This window comes from Paramisgurnus dabryanus, chromosome 13 (genome assembly GCF_030506205.2).
Source record: "Paramisgurnus dabryanus chromosome 13, PD_genome_1.1, whole genome shotgun sequence".
NCBI lineage: Eukaryota > Metazoa > Chordata > Actinopteri > Cypriniformes > Cobitidae > Paramisgurnus > Paramisgurnus dabryanus.
In genome coordinates, this window is record NC_133349.1 from 35840828 (window position 1) to 35857101 (window position 16274).

Genomic DNA, 16274 nt, shown 5'->3' on the forward strand with positions numbered 1-16274 from the left:
AATAAAGCATCTTTCCTCAGACAGAGACATTGTACCCTGACGGGCGGTAACGCACATGATGAAGAGACGCATTCCACAATAATGTGTGAAGGGTTTGAATGGAGACCTTTCCTCTGAATATTTCCATTAGCTCAAAGAGCTTTACATGACATCCAGTAAATACCAGTGTAAATACACTGGGTACAGAATGAGACGAGTAATTCATCACAACAGAGAACATTGAGAACAGAGGACTTCACAGATGTACTGAACTCTCAGTGCTGTGCCTCATCAAATGTATTTAGTGTATTTATTCAAATGCCATAAACCCACAAATCTTTGAGCTATCGTAATGACCGTGGCCACTGAGTTATGAAGGACATCTATTTTAAACTCTGTGAAAATGTGTGTTGCACACGTCTTTATAATTATCTGTCTGTATGAAGTGATCAGCTAAAATTAACTCTATGATGTACTTTCACACTGTGTATATGTCTTATTGACGTATTGAACAAGGAGCCTTTAGTGTTCACTTATTAACCTTGTTGATATTGTTTTGAGATAGAAGGTTTCTAAATAACTTATCTGAGCATAAGTTTATTTCATAAACAACATAATCACATTTTCACTCTGCACATAATGTGCACAGCTTAACCTGCTACAACATATGATTAAAATGTAAAGGATTTTTTTATTAAAAACAATACATTTTAGTGTAAGTTTATATAAAATATGTATATATTTTACTATTTATGTTATTTACTGGCAACAGTTTGTACAAAGAACATTAAACATTTTCAGTCTTTATCTTCTACAGTAAGTTACTGGCAACCAGCTGCATAATTACAGCAAACTTTTTACAGTGTAACCAAATCACTCCACTAAGTTAACCTTGGTACTATGCCTGACACACACACACACACACACACACACACACACACACACACACACACACACACACACACACACACACACACTTGAACAGTGGGTGTGTAATCTGTACTTGAATGTTTTACACCTGCTGTCTAAGGTTCTACCCTCTCTATCTGTCCTGTGACCGCTGCGCTCCAAACACAATAATCTCCTACCTTTACTTGAGGAGTACAAATCCATCGTACAAATGTTCGACGAGGAGTAGCCGCCTAAGACAACAGTGGTAAGAGTTTTACTTTACTGTTTTTTATTGACCGTAACTGAACGCTCGGTTTTCCTCTTGCTTTTCTCTCTGCCACACATACTGCACGTCTCATTTTTCAGAGCTACAGGTTGACAACGTGCCCCCTCCCACTCAGGTAAGAGCAGCTATTCCCACATTCCCACAAAGTTTTTGTGCCAGGAAATCTTTCACTTCTAATTCCAAACAAATCCAGTTGGTTTAAACGGGTGTGAGCATCCTAACTCACAAACACACACACTTCTAAAAGTTATAGCTGGGAGCTAAGTAGATACACAGAGCAGGTGACGTAAAGAAGCAAACTAAACCATTACGTGGATGATTAACCCTGTATGAGTTTTACTACAGTGATGTATTCAAATGAATAGAAAGATGTACAGTATATATAGCCATTTGTGAAAAATAACTTAAACATAGTTAGAAAACTTAAAGTCTATAACTTAAATAACACTAATAGCATCACAATCAGCCGTTAGTATAAATGACAGAACATTGGGCTTTTTTCCTTTAGCTCAGAGGGAAGCCTCAAATTTCTTTTCCTCGCACAAAACTTTGTAATGTCATTACATTTTTAAAGCTTGACAGCAACTAGCCTACTTTTGTTTTACAGAAAAGAGCCTTATGTCTCATTCTGTGCTTAAAAGAAGAAAATGTCATAATTATCTGAAGACATGAGGGTGAGTAAAGAAAGAAATACATTTTTGAGTAAACTGTCCCTTTAAAATCTCTCTCGACAGTATATCTCAAGATATATTGAACAATATATTGAAAAAACCCCTGCTTTTTCAGCAACAGTGTGACTAATCGCATAACACCAGACAACACTGCTTATCTCCACTAACAAAACACTGAGATTGTAAACATGAGTCATCCTTCAAACCAAGATCTTTCCGCTGTTAATAAGAGCACACGGTCATGGGTGTTCAAAACCTAAAATAATTCAGAACAACTGGGTTCATACATTTAAAATGGCAAAAAGCAATGTTTTTGATAAAAAGGCCAAATGGAGAAGCACCACTATGTTTTCCATCTCGCTGATCTTTCAAAGTAGATAATCTTGAGTAGGCAGTTTATGTATTTGTCCCTGCTTACATAACACTAAATACAGTTGGCTTAAGTAATAATTTTAGATTTAGAGAAGTATAATCTATGGATTACATTACACAGAAATGTAAATTTACTTGCAGTTAATTCTGAGTTTTTAAATGCACTTATTTCACTTCAGTGCCTTTAAGCACTTTACCCCACTTTGGCTCCAAACCTTTGAGAAACTGAAGGTACCACGTGAGAGGGAGAGTTCAGCCCAATTGTGATGATTTACTCACCCTTGCCTTGTGCTTTAATTTATAGTGTAATACTCATTTTGTTTGTTATAAATATTGAGCATTTGTAATGTACTTATTTAATTCATTTAGTATTTATAGTTAAAACCTGTGATTCCAGACTGTAAAATGATCAAATGACTGTACATCACCTTAATGCAAACAGTTGGCCTTTCAACAGAACAGATTCAATGTAAACATGTCTATAAATCTTCAGATACAAACTATGCAGTGTCTTCCTGGCTTTGTTCTGAAGCTTTTTGCGATGAGACAACACATGCAAACTCATTTAAAAAGCAAGCCGATGCTCTTATCCATACACACGTATGAAATCAGATCTGAAGACCTATACACTTCTGTACTTTACCGTACGTGCATGAACACAAGTTTAAACCATTTAAATATTCTGCTCTATTTTTAGCACCGCTGTCTACGGTCTGCTGCTGGGAATCTGACTGGAGGTTCAAGATGTTTGCACAAGAGGGCGTGTTTTTCCCATACAGTTTTTAACTTTCAGTTGACAGTAAACAGACAAGCATTTTCAGCACTCACATATTAACAGATCTCATACAAAACTCAGACTGGTGGAACTGACATCAAATACAAATACAGTACACTGTAATGTGTACGGTGTTAAGATGGGTTTTGCTAATTATATTACAATCCTTTCACAAATGATTGTGAATTGATCCACAGAAATCAAAATAAAATATATAATATGAAATAAATTGGTTAAATGGTTATAAAGAACAAAACATTACCATTACAGATAAATGTCTTGCAATGTGCAATGTTACAAAAATGACAGATTTGGCATTTATACCACAAATTTGAAAATGTTATATATTTCAGGAAAAGTTTCAGGTCAGTCTAATGCAGACTTTCATTCACACAAAACTAACTCTATACATGACTACCTTTTTATCTTGCTTATTCAATAGACAGGTTGCGCACACACACAGATGTTAGGCACAATTATGGACACAGACATAAGCAAAAACACACCTAAACTACAGGCAAAAACCTGAGTCCCAACACTGCTGCTAAAAACTTAAGATGCATCACTCTGGAGTCAGATTGTGAGTCATTTAATTGAAATCATATTGAGTTGAATTAGGCCACTTACAGTAATATTTACAGCCTTGTGATTAAGAAAAAAAAAAGACTTTCTATCCAAGTATCAGCTGTAAAACCAGGCCAATAAGAGAACAAATAAAGACCTATAGACTGATGTCAGTTTGTTCGCCATTTAAGCTGGAACAACCCTACCGGCACCACATTTTATACTGCATACAGCTTATTAACCCTTATTCACTGAACATTACACAGGTACACAGTCTGTCCAAAAGTTTGCACAGTCACCCATTTCATTGCCAAGTTAAGGGATTTAATCAAAACAATTAAAATTAACTGTTATGGAAATTATTCAAAAGGCTTCACAATGACACTGTCAAAATTATACATGCTGCTGACAGAATTGCTTGAATGTAATACATCTCTTAAAAATACACCCATGCATCACACACATCACTGTAATTTCCTTGTAGGGCTTCATCAGCGAGCATGACAGCTGCGGAAATGCAGCCGGCCGCAGACTATGAGCTGTGTAGCTCAGGGGAGAAGCCAACAGGAAGTGAAGGAATGTGGAATTCATTGTGCATACAAGGAGGAAAAACTCTGGGATTCCCTCCTAGGGTGAAATCCCTGCTGTGTCTGGCACTGTGCGTCAGTGCTGTACAATAACTGTGCGTGTGTGTGTGCGTGTGACTGTGCTTCAAGAAATAGCAACACTCTATGAAATCATTGTAGACATCAGTGTACATTCAATAACTTCAATCAGAAACTATAGAAACAAAACAAAGGGCAAGAGGAGATTAGAGTTCATTCTAAAAATATCTAAAATATATCCAAAAATCATAAAAAATATATTGAACTAAATGTTCATAAGAACCTGCCTTTTTTCTCACTTCTCATTTCTAAACTCTTCAGACTTAGATGATATACATACATTGCAAAATATCAAATATGAACTGTAATGAGCCAGTACATGAAACAAGAAAGCGCTTCAGTCTTTCAAAATATATGTCATTTTAAAGTCTTCCTGTAATGAATATATATATATATTTCTACCCGTTCTCACCAAAAAGCGTACAAATGACACGCAGTGTGATTATCGTGCAATAGATACGCCAAATTCCGATTTTGCGTGCATATGATACGCCAGTCCTTCCCATTCACTTATATGGCGAATCGTTTCGTGACGTTTTATTTATTGTTTTCTCATTTGTTTTCTGTTTTTTAAACCATTTTCGCTTGGGTTTAGGGTTAGATTTCACATTTGTTTAAGCAGGTTATTTAATATACAGGTTTCCAACCTGATCTCACGAATTTCCGTGGCATAGTCACGGAATTTTTTGCTCATTTTTCCGTGGCATTCTCACGGATCTCCGCATATTTCCGTGGCCCTGCCACGGACTTTCTTTTCCGTGGCATTCTCACGGATTGGTAACTCAACTGTTTTGTCCTATTTTCTTACCATTGTCGCTTCGGTTTAGGGTTAGATTTACATAAAATGACATCCCTACCCAAACCCAACTCTAACCCCAACGCCAGGCAACAATTGATTAAAGTTTAGAAAATATAAAAGAATACATCAGAAAAAATAGTATAAACCAATACTTAAAGTGACAAACTAATGCAAACACCAAATCTAACCCTAAACCGAAGCGACAATGGTTTGAAAATAGGAAAAAGCAGTTGAGTAACCAATCCGTGAGAATGCCACGGAAAAGAAAGTCCGTGGCAGGGCCACGGAAATATGCGGAGATCCGTGAGAATGCCACGGAAAAATGAGCAAAAAATTCCGTGACTATCCCACGGAACTTTGTGAGATCATGTTGCGGTTTCTCTAAGTTTTTATCTATATGTAAGCCATGGTCGCTTGGAGTTGGGGTTAGAGTTTGGGTTTGGGTTAGGATGTCATTTTTATATAACAAAAAGTTGTTCTAACCCTAAACCCAAGCGAAAATGGTAAAAAAAACAGAAAACAAATGAGAAAACAATAAATAAAACGTCACGAAACGATTCGCCATATAAGTGAATGGGAAGGACTGGCGTATCATATGCACGCAAAATCGGAATTTGGCGTATCTATTGCACGATAATCACACTGCGTGTCATTTGTACGCTTTTTGGTGAGAATGGGTGCATATATATATATATATATATATATATATATATATATATATATATATATATATATATATATATATATATATATATATATATATATATATATATATATATATATATATATATATATATATATATATATATATATATATGCTACATTTGGTAGACACATGCTAAGTTCAGTTTTACACAATTCATATGTGAACTGGGCATTTGCAGCACTAATCTTAAAACGCTGATGTTAACAGGTTGCAGCACTCGTATGATGTTGGAAACCAAGGCGATTTTAAGGTGAATTTGCACATGGCTTGTCTTAAAGTACATTAAAAACACCACATACACATATAAACAACAATAAAAAACATGATGTTCATCACAGTGGGACGTTAACAACAAAAGAAACCTTATATTGTGGTTTTCCCTAATATATTGTGGAAACTTATATTTAATAATATTATAGCAACTGTAAATAACTTAAGGTGGATGCAATAAATGTTAAATATAATATAAAAGGTCAATCACGTCCTGATCACATTCTACCCCAAAATTAAAATATATATTTATTAGAAACCGTGGCGGCCATTGACTTCTTTCTCGAGGGCGCATGATGCGAAGCTCGTCACAACATAAATTTAGCCTGTCGCGTGTTGCTTGTCATGCCAAAATATCTGTTTGGTCCTACATGTAAACTTATGTGCATCAAGCATCATTTCAAATTACGAGCCTGCTGCACACGCGTCTAAAGGGTTTAAGATAAAAGACGCTCCAATTTGCTAGACACTCGCTTAATGTCATATGTATCAGAGTTTAGTGTTAAGTTGGTGTCTTGTCAGTATTTCGTGAACGTGAGCGCCTCTTTTATCATAAACTTTTTGACGCGTGTGCAGCAGGCACATATTTTGACAAGACACATGATTAACATGACGCAACAACTCATATTTTGAATTTGTGCCAGAAATATATGTGAGTTTTTATTGCATTAGCAGTTTTTAGAACTGATCTGGATCTGATCTATTGTAGGTTAAGATATCCATCACAGCACATCCTATCTAAGGATAAAATAATGACATAAATTACCACAGCTAAAAAAAGTGGAATGTTTAGTCATACTGTAGTTAAACTTAGCTCTGTGACATGACATAATATTCACATTGAGGTCTGAATGTTCACAGACCATCTATAATGAATGTGAAGACTGTGAGACGCTGGTTTGACACCGAGACAGTCTCACATAGAAGCTAGAAGAGCTGAGAGAGGTAAAGAAGTCAAACGCATGATAAATCTTGTTCACGTAAGCTTGTGGGATCAGGCGATCAGCGTGAAAATCCTCAGACACGCTAAAGTGAATTTTAAAGTTTGCAATGAGAATGAGCATCAGGGCTTCTAGTGCACGTGCTTTTCCCAATTTTTAAAATAACTCCCACTGTATCTTTATTTAAATATCAGTGTAAGAAGCCATGCCATTATTATTCTTGTCCTGTGAGTGATGTCTGTGAGCAAACACCAAAATGTTCATCCATTTCCAGCATGAATAAACAGGAAATATGCAATGAAGCAGGACTGTTGACTAACTCATATTATTAATAGCACAAAATGAACCAATCAAAAAAAAAACATTCAACAACCATGTGGTATAACTAAAAACATTACATTGTATATTTGTACCGCCGTCAGTTTATGAATGTGTGAGTGAATGGGTGAATGTGAGGCAATATGTAAAGTGCTTTGGATGGCCATTGGTCTATGAAAGCGCTTTATAAATGCAGTCCATTTACCATTTACCGTTTGCTTTAATTAATCTATAAGCTAGATTGTGTATTTGTAGATACAAGTCCACAATTATCTGAACTCCCAATACTTAAGGGTTATGGTTAAATACTTTAGTATTTAACAGTAGTGGTCAAAAGTGATGTCTGGGGGGATTTGTACATAAGTTGGTTTAAAAGCTTTTCAAAACACGAGATGAATGGTACAAAACAGACGTTTACAATAAATCGTTTTGCTAAGCATTCCTACATTTTTCTTAAACCTGAGTGAGATTCAGTTTATAGTCCAAACACAAAATGTTACATAAATTTTAATCTAGTTTTAATAAAGAGGAAGATGACATTTTTTAAGCTGGACAGACATTTTTGGAACTACTCTACTGTACATATAGAGAACATGGGCCAGATAACTAACATGAAGGATGAACCACACATATGGTGTTTGTAATATTTTTGCTGTTTCAACAAAGTCAGATTCCATACACACATGAAAATTGATACACACCGGTGATCCATCTGCAAATGTACACACTATTTACCATTAAAACCTGTGGTAACACAGATGCACTGCAGACAAACCTGTGTGCATAACAAACTTGACTCATAAAGGCTCATCCATCCATCAATACATTCATCAATACTTGTTTCTTCCTGTAGTTATCTAAATGGGAACATAGCATTCATTTTTTATTGTTTCAACCAAAAGTAAATCTTAAGCCTACAGTACCCTTAAAAAATAAACAATTATTTGATCTATTTTTGATACATTTTGTTCAGAATATGTGGACATCGCTGCTGTCCGCATATATTTATAATATTTTGTGATTTTTTTTGTCATAAATATTGCTCACATTTTATGTTTTTCAGTGGGTTTTGCAAATATTTAACCCCCATAAGTATTAAGAAATGTCTGTCAACTTGGATAACAGTGTGTAATCATTTTAAAATAGTATTTTTCCATTTCTGGAGAAAATGTAATTTAGACATACAAGCTTTTGGAAGAACAGGAATGATATTCTAAATGGCATTCAAAATGGAGATCAGATATAGCTTACTAAAAATAAGTTATTTGTACCAAAACTACACCAAACGCAAATGACACCTCAAACATACAATATGTGAGGGACAGTTTGCCGAATATTCCTGCCTTTCTGAGCACAGTGCATCAACAGGACGCCACACCCCTGACCAGACAAAACAATGAATTTTTTTCCCCTGTCACTTTATCTGGTATAAATTTAAAATGAACATGGAAAATTTCAGCAATGCACCTGACCTGAAATCAAGGCTTTAGATATGTATCACTTTTATCAACCAACCAACAATTTAGTCATTTCATTAAAAAGTCCAGACCAAACCCTTTAAAAAGACTGAAAAATGTTTTGAACAGAACAAAACTCATCTGATCAAAGTGAAACGGTTGTACCTTTCAGAGCTGTGATCTCATGTTGTATAGATCTGAAGGTCATGACTGGATGATGAAGATTATCCTGAGATCTCTCTCTCTTTCAGGTACTGTATATGTCTGTCCTCCAGCACCTGCTGTCTGTCTGTGTGTTTCGTCTTCACTCTTTTGGCTTCTGCGGTCTGTGGTCTTGTTCCTCCTCTTCCTCACACCCATCTGCTTCATGCCCACCTCTCTCACTACACTGGAATCTGTTCATGTGACGCCTGAATTCACCCCTGAACTGAGAGCATCCTGCCTGAGTCAATCCCAGCATTCATATTCATGATGGCCCAGCCAATCCCTAAACTGCTACATGCATACATTACTGATCAAAGCTATGAAAAACAGACTCTGAAACTGAATCTTTAAACAGCTTTGAGATAAAGCAATTTAATACACTTGTCGAGTTTATGAAATTGCTTCATTTTTAAAGATACTATATTCATTCAATCATAAACATGATTTTTCTGATTTAAGTACTCTCCTTGTTGAAGTCTTATGGTAAATATTATAAAGTATATTTTTAATGTACTGTTTAGTAATAAACTAATATTGTAAATACATACTTTATATTTCATTTAACTATTTAACTCATAGATAAGCAAAATCAAAGCCGTAACCACACATTGAACATTGGGAGGACCAAAACATTCAGGGCAATATTAAAAATATAAAATATTTGGGGGGGGGCTTCTGTTTACATCTCTGCAGACTTGCTTCCTGTACAATGTAAAAATAACATCCCAACAACAAAAAATATTCAATATATATTGGAATGTGTATAATTGTCCTCAAGTCTTTATCATACAGGCAAAGTTTGTTTTGTTTCAGACTATAAGACACTTTTTCATCTCTGATTTAACTGTATTGAGTGTGTAAAAACAGACAAAGCGTCTGTATCCTAACTCATGATGTCTCTATAAAGAACAGAGACAGGAACTTGTAGACAGGCTGTTGGCAGACTTTGTAAAACTCTCTCTCCTGTTCAAGATAAATGAATGGGGAACGTGTCAACACTTACTCACAATGGGCTTTTTCAGCTCTGATTTTCTGTGTTCAGTGAACAACATATTGACACTGTGTGTATACTATTGCACAATGTGTATAACATATACAGTGAATATATGCCGACCCACACCATACAGAATGGCCCTAAAAAATAATTGCCACACTTACAAAATGTATGAATATGCAAAATTTTCTGCAAAGCACTATATTCTTTGCCATTTTCTTAACACTCAGTATGCATCTTTTGCAACAACCTAAACCACCACAGCCATAAAAAAGCACACACAATAGAATATAAAACAACTGCAAGAACCTGCTTTTGCATCATCTATCATCTTATTGGTTAAAAGTAACCAGTGACAGACTTCTTTTTCGAGGGCGTACGATGCGAAGCTCGTCACAACATGTACAGTATATGTAGCCCATCATGTGTGTGGTTCGTCATTTCAAAACATACGTTCGGCACATCAAGTGAACCGTCTTAAAGGTTTATAATAAAAGAGATGACTGCGTTTGCCAGATACTCTCTAAATCTCATGTGTAATCAGAGTTTACTGTCAAGTTAGTGTCTTGCGAGTATTTTGTGAATGTGAGCATCTCTTTTATCATAAACGGTTTCAACAGGTGTGCAGCAGGCACTTATTTTGACAAGACACATGATGCAACCAATACATATTTTTGAATTTGCGCCCTTCGGAGGAGCAGTCACCAGCCACCAATGAAACTTAAGGGGGTGTGCACACCAAAGCTTTTACGCCCGTGGCGGCGCATGTTTTCAAATGTTTCCAATAGAAGCTTTTTTTTCCAAAAAGCCAGCAGCTAGTGGTTTTGGAAAAGCTACGCTCGTCAATGTCAGTTCTCACACAGCCGCCCAATCACAGTGGAGGAGGGGCGGGACATTACCACAGCAACCAACCGGCTCACAGCTGAAGAAAGCTTGCACTCAACTGAAAAAAAAACAGCTGGCATTCAGCGTCCTCCTGGCGTTTTCAGCCACGTTTAAAAGTTTTGGTGTGCACAAAAAAGTGAAATAAAGGTCAAAAGCACAACAATGGCAAAAACAATGAATCTGATTTCGACAAAAAAAGCTGAATTAATTGTGGAAAATGTGGAAGATGTATGAGATAGCACACAAAGACTGATCCATGGAGTTAATTTAGTTTACATTAAGACACCCATTGTGTCTCTCTTTCTTTCTTTCTCTCTGTTGTCACTGACCAGTGCCTCCCAATAGCCACACGTGCCATAGCTGAATGTCCAGACAAACATTTTATTCCTGAGGTCATCCAATACAGAAAATACATGCACAAAAACACCATAAGGTAACGTGCTTAGGTTTTCAGTTTCTTCCAATGGAAGCGCTGCGCTTGTCAAAAATACCAGCAGTTGGCACCAATGTCACTTCTTACTCGAGCCATCCAATCACAGTGGAGAAGAGGCAGAACAAATATCACAACAACCAATCAGCACATCATTCAATGACTGATAAACAAAGCAGAAGTATCATAGCAACCAAAGCGCTTAGCTGAAAAAAGCTGGCAAGCACCTACAGTCAGCCTCCGCTTGGCGTATTCAGTCGTGTTTAAATGCTTTGGTGTCAACGCCCCCTAACAGTGCGGAGGCTAACGCAAACAAAGTCTTAAATAACTGTAGACTAAGACCTCGCACATGGGGCATTTTTGCCGACAATATTAAAAAGGAATGGTAAATTGTATTTGCAATTGCCTTTCCTACCTGTGGGTGTAAAATCTGTGACTTAATTTAAACGCAAATGCAAACTGTTTGCATTTCCTTTTACATGAATGTACAATGTGTGTTTAAAGGGCTGGGATCTTTGGCACAGGATCTCCTCTAATCACGTCTCACTGTTTTTGGGCCATTGTACTGTTCCACATTTAGGTGCTGGACTCCACTTCACAAACGCCTGACAGGATATCCATGAGTTATCTCTTCAAATGATGATTTATTGGTTTATTATTTTTATTTAAAACATTTACTATACAACAATTTACTATAGCTTAATTGTTTTTTTTATTTCCTTCAAATTATATTCTGTATTTCTTACAGTATTTCTCTTGTGACTGTATTGAAATACATATTTTGGAATCCTCAAACAAATATTCTTCTAAATGTGAAATAATCCACACTTTCTCGCAGGCTGTGAGAAACTGTCCCATTCTTCAGTAACAGCCCTCTTTACATCTCCTGCATTACATTGTGACTTATTCACAAAACAATGTCTACTGAAATGTGCCGATATAATATGATCAAGAATAAATGTCAGCCTCTGGTTCCTAACTTCGTTGTCCATCAAAGGCCATATGTGGGAGCACAGGTTTTAAAAAGACCTTGTATTACTTGTATGGATATTACTTGTATGGATCTTTGTGCATTGTGAAAATCAGAACTGTTGTTTTCCAAAAGTCCATGAACAAGAATCAATAGATTGATATTTTGTGACTATTTTGATACTTTGTAATACAAACCCTTTCTCAGTGCAAAGCCTTTAAGGGAACATTTTTGTATTTTTAAATATTTCTTTTCATTATTCAGTATGGAAAGATGGTTTAGTTGGGTGTCCTCACAATATAGCAATTGTGCAATTTCCATATGCACAGGTTGGTAGTTTTTTGCTGGGTTTCATTTGTTTTATCATTGATTAATGACACCCAATTTCCTCAGATCCGCCCTTCTTGCACGTTCTCGCTAAGGGGTGCAAAACTGTAGGGTGTCCCGATCCTCTAATGGTGTTCTCCAGGGGTGATCATCACCGCACTTAATGCACCCCTTTCGCAAGTGCGCATCAGAGCTCACTTTGCTATAAGCTATTACCCAGAATCCTTGTAGTGTCATGATGTTTCAAACAGCTATAACCAATGAGGGAACAAGACACCGGGAAATCTAAGAAGAAAAACGAAGTTGGCAAGAGGAAAAACAAATGGAGAAGAAAATTATGTTTAAGTGTAAGTGAGTTTTTTTTTTATGAGCGATAAATAAAATAATACATGATGACACAATGATTTCACTTTCTTTTGTGAGGATCCGACAAGCTGACTTTCAATTTTATAAAGTTCAGGGCAGAGAATGAGCGGCTATTCACGGGGCACAGAAATGCCTCTAGTCAGCCTTTAGAAATGAGTAAGTTAACATGGCCATAACATGAGCAGACAAGTTTGTTATGTAAGGGATAATGTATAGCGAGGCATTAAAAATGATTTAAAAATGATTGAATTGTTTCTGCTAAAGAAAATAGTGCATTCCGCGTCCATAGCAATGCTCTGTTTTTTATGGTCACATTGTGTTATGCTTCGCAGCGGCCTGGTATCAAGAAATAAGCAGAAGGTGTAAAAGCCTTCTTCTCATGCTGTTCCTAAATCTTCTGGTAAGAAACTGGTGGTAAGTTGAGCAGGAGTACTGCAAATACCGCAACTGTGGCCAGTGCCATGTTTCCTCTCCTGATCACAACAGAAGTGATGTAGATAGTGACATGTGCAAAACGCTTAGGTTACTCACGTAACCCCGGTTCCCTGAAATAACGGGAACGAAGCATTGCGTCAGTTTGCTGACGCTATGGGGGAAACTCCTGTTTACTCCGTGATTGAAGCCTATTGGTTAACGTCTGTAGAAAATACAGACCAATGACGTTTGAGCCCGCGCGGGGGCGTGGCACACGTCCCTATATAAGCCGGTGAAATACGTCAAGAGCTCATTATTATTCGACTGAAGCGCGCAGCCGAATAACACTCGCTGCGTAGACGTTTGTAGCACGGCCAGCGACGCAATGCTTCGTTCCCGTTATTTCAGGGAACCGGGGTTACGTGAGTAACCTAAGCGTTCCCTTTCAATACGGTTCACTTCGCATTGCGTCAGTTTGCTGACGCTATGGGGGAACGTAATCCCATCCCGCCGTGCATACACAACGGACTGAGGTGCCCTTACCGGAGAGACACTGCATGTGGCCCTAACCCAGCATATACATAGCTCTAGCGAGCGCAAGTGTAAGCACCATATATGAGACAGTAATACGCATACAGTGAAGTTTCTAAACGCACCATGATGCATATACAATAGAGCACGAGACGGCGGGTTCCCTGAGCGCGCCGCGAGCTGTGCGTGAATTATTAATAGGTAGCCATGACGGTGAGCTAGCAACGCACCGTGAAGGCATACAGAAACACAGTCGCGTGAATCATTAAGCCGATAAGACCTGTGCTTGTAAGGCAGGGACATCCAGGCTATAAAATCTGACAAACGTAGACGGCGAGGACCAGCCGGCCGCGTTACAAATGTCAACGATAGAAATCCCCGTAGACCAAGCCCAAGATGAAGCCATACCCCTCGTGGAGTGAGCTTTTAAACCAACTGGACAATGTTCATTCAGGGAGGCGTAAGCCAAAGCAATGGCTTCGACGATCCATTTAGATAGCCTCTGTTTAGTGAGCGGCATACCTAAGGAATGTTGCGCGAAGCTTACGAACAGCTGATCTGACTTGCGGTATGAGGCAGAACGGTCCGTGTATATTCTTAACGCTCTGACGGGGCAGAGCGTGTTCGGGGTTTGTTCGCCGTCCGCCGTCGGAAGGGCGAGAAGTGAAACCACCTGAACTCTAAATGGCGTGGTCAAAACTTTAGGAATGTATCCCGCTCTCGGTCTAAGGATCACTTTGCTATCGTTAGGACCGAATTCCAGACACGACGGGTCAATTGAAAACGCGTGTAAATCGCCCACTCGTTTAACCGATGCCAACGCCAGGAGGAGAGCGGTTTTAAACGAGAGAGCGCGCAGGTCAGCCTGTTCGAGGGGCTCGAAAGGGGGACCGCGCAGCGCTTTCAGGACCGTGGACAGATCCCAAGACGGGACCGTGTTAGGTCGCGGTGGGTTTAGTCTGCGAGCGCCTCTGAGGAATTTAATGAGGAGATCATGTTTTCCCACGGTGCGACCGGCGATAAGGGCGTGATTCGCCGTTATCGCCGCCACATACACTTTAAGCGTCGAGGGCGCGCGACCGCTGTCCAGCATTTCCTGCAGAAAGGAGAGAATATGCTCCACTTCACAGGTGTTTGGGTTTAAGTCTTTCGTCGTGCACCAATCAGAAAAAATAGACCACTTTTGAGCGTAAAGGCGCCTGGTAGATGGGGCCCTAGCTTCAGTTAGAGTATTTAACACTCGTCCTGAAAGGCGTGATGGTTGCCGTTCAGAGACCAAACGTGTAGATTCCATAGCTCCGGCTGTGGATGCCATATCGTCCCTCTCGCCTGAGATAGGAGGTCTTTCCTCAGCGGTACTGGCCATGGTGCTGATGTTTTCAGCTGCCATAGGTCGGGGAGCCATGGTTGATTGTGCCAAAACGGGGCGACCAGAATTATCGCGCATTTCGTCTCTCTTATCCTCTGAAGGACCTGTGGTAACAGGGCCACCGGAGGAAAAGCATACAGAAGACACGCCGGCCATGCTTGCGACAGGGCATCGTGATGTCTCGAGAAGAAGATCGGGCAATGCGCGTTCTCGTCTGATGCAAACAGATCGATCTCCGCCCGGCCGAAGACGGTCCATATTCTCTCGACCGTCTGAGGATGCAGTCTCCATTCTCCCGGCGGCGGACCGTTGCGCGAGAGAATGTCTGCACCCGTATTGGCTACACCCGGTACGTGAGTCGCTTTTAACGAACGTACGTTCGCGTGAGCCCATAATAAAAGCCGTTTCGCCAGCCTGGATAGGGAGCGAGATCTCAGCCCTCCTTGGTGGTTTATGAACGAAACCACCGTCATACTGTCCGACCGCACTAGAACGTGTTGATGTTGGAGTTTCGGTCGAAAGTGTCGTAGCGCCAAGATAACCGCCCACATCTCGAGGTGGTTGATATGTAGCTGAGACAACTGGTTGTTCCACGCACCGAAGGCGAGCTCGCCGTCGCAGTGAGCGCCCCAACCCGTCGGAGACGCATCCGTAGTCACCACTTTCCTCCTGCTCACGGAGCCGAGCTCCGTGCCCGAGAGGAAAAGGTGAGGGGATGTCCATATCGAAAGCGCTTTCACGCAGCTGTACGTGATTTTGATTAATAAGCGGCCCGACAACCAAGCACGGGGCGGAACTTTCGCTTTCAACCAAAACTGAAGCGGCCTCATGAACAGCATTCCCAACGGTATTAGTGGGGATGCTGCTGCCATCAGACCCAACATTTTTTGGAATCGTTTGAGAGGGAGATGTGAACCCGCTTTGAACGATGCCGCCTCGCGTCTGACCGTGAGCGCGCGTTCCTGTGTAAGCCATGCCCGCATCTTTAATGAGTCGAGCGTCGTGCCTAAGAACGCGATTCGCTGCGTGGGGGTAAGCAAACTCTTCTGGAGGTTGATTTTGAACCCCAAATTCTCCAAATGCTGGAGTA

General features: G+C 39.4%; 1 protein-coding gene and 1 long non-coding RNA gene across 2 annotated transcripts in view; one reads left to right on the forward strand and one right to left on the reverse strand.

Moving 5' to 3' along the window:
• plecb (plectin b) overlaps positions 1-16274 on the reverse strand; it is a 144510-nt gene that overhangs the window by 80365 nt on the left and 47871 nt on the right. The window lies entirely within an intron of this gene.
• On the forward strand, positions 1117-3165 carry LOC135720966 (uncharacterized). Its single transcript, XR_010521379.2, has 4 exons — positions 1117-1135; positions 1237-1271; positions 1764-1830; positions 2897-3165. It is a non-coding gene; the product is annotated as an uncharacterized lncRNA (long non-coding RNA).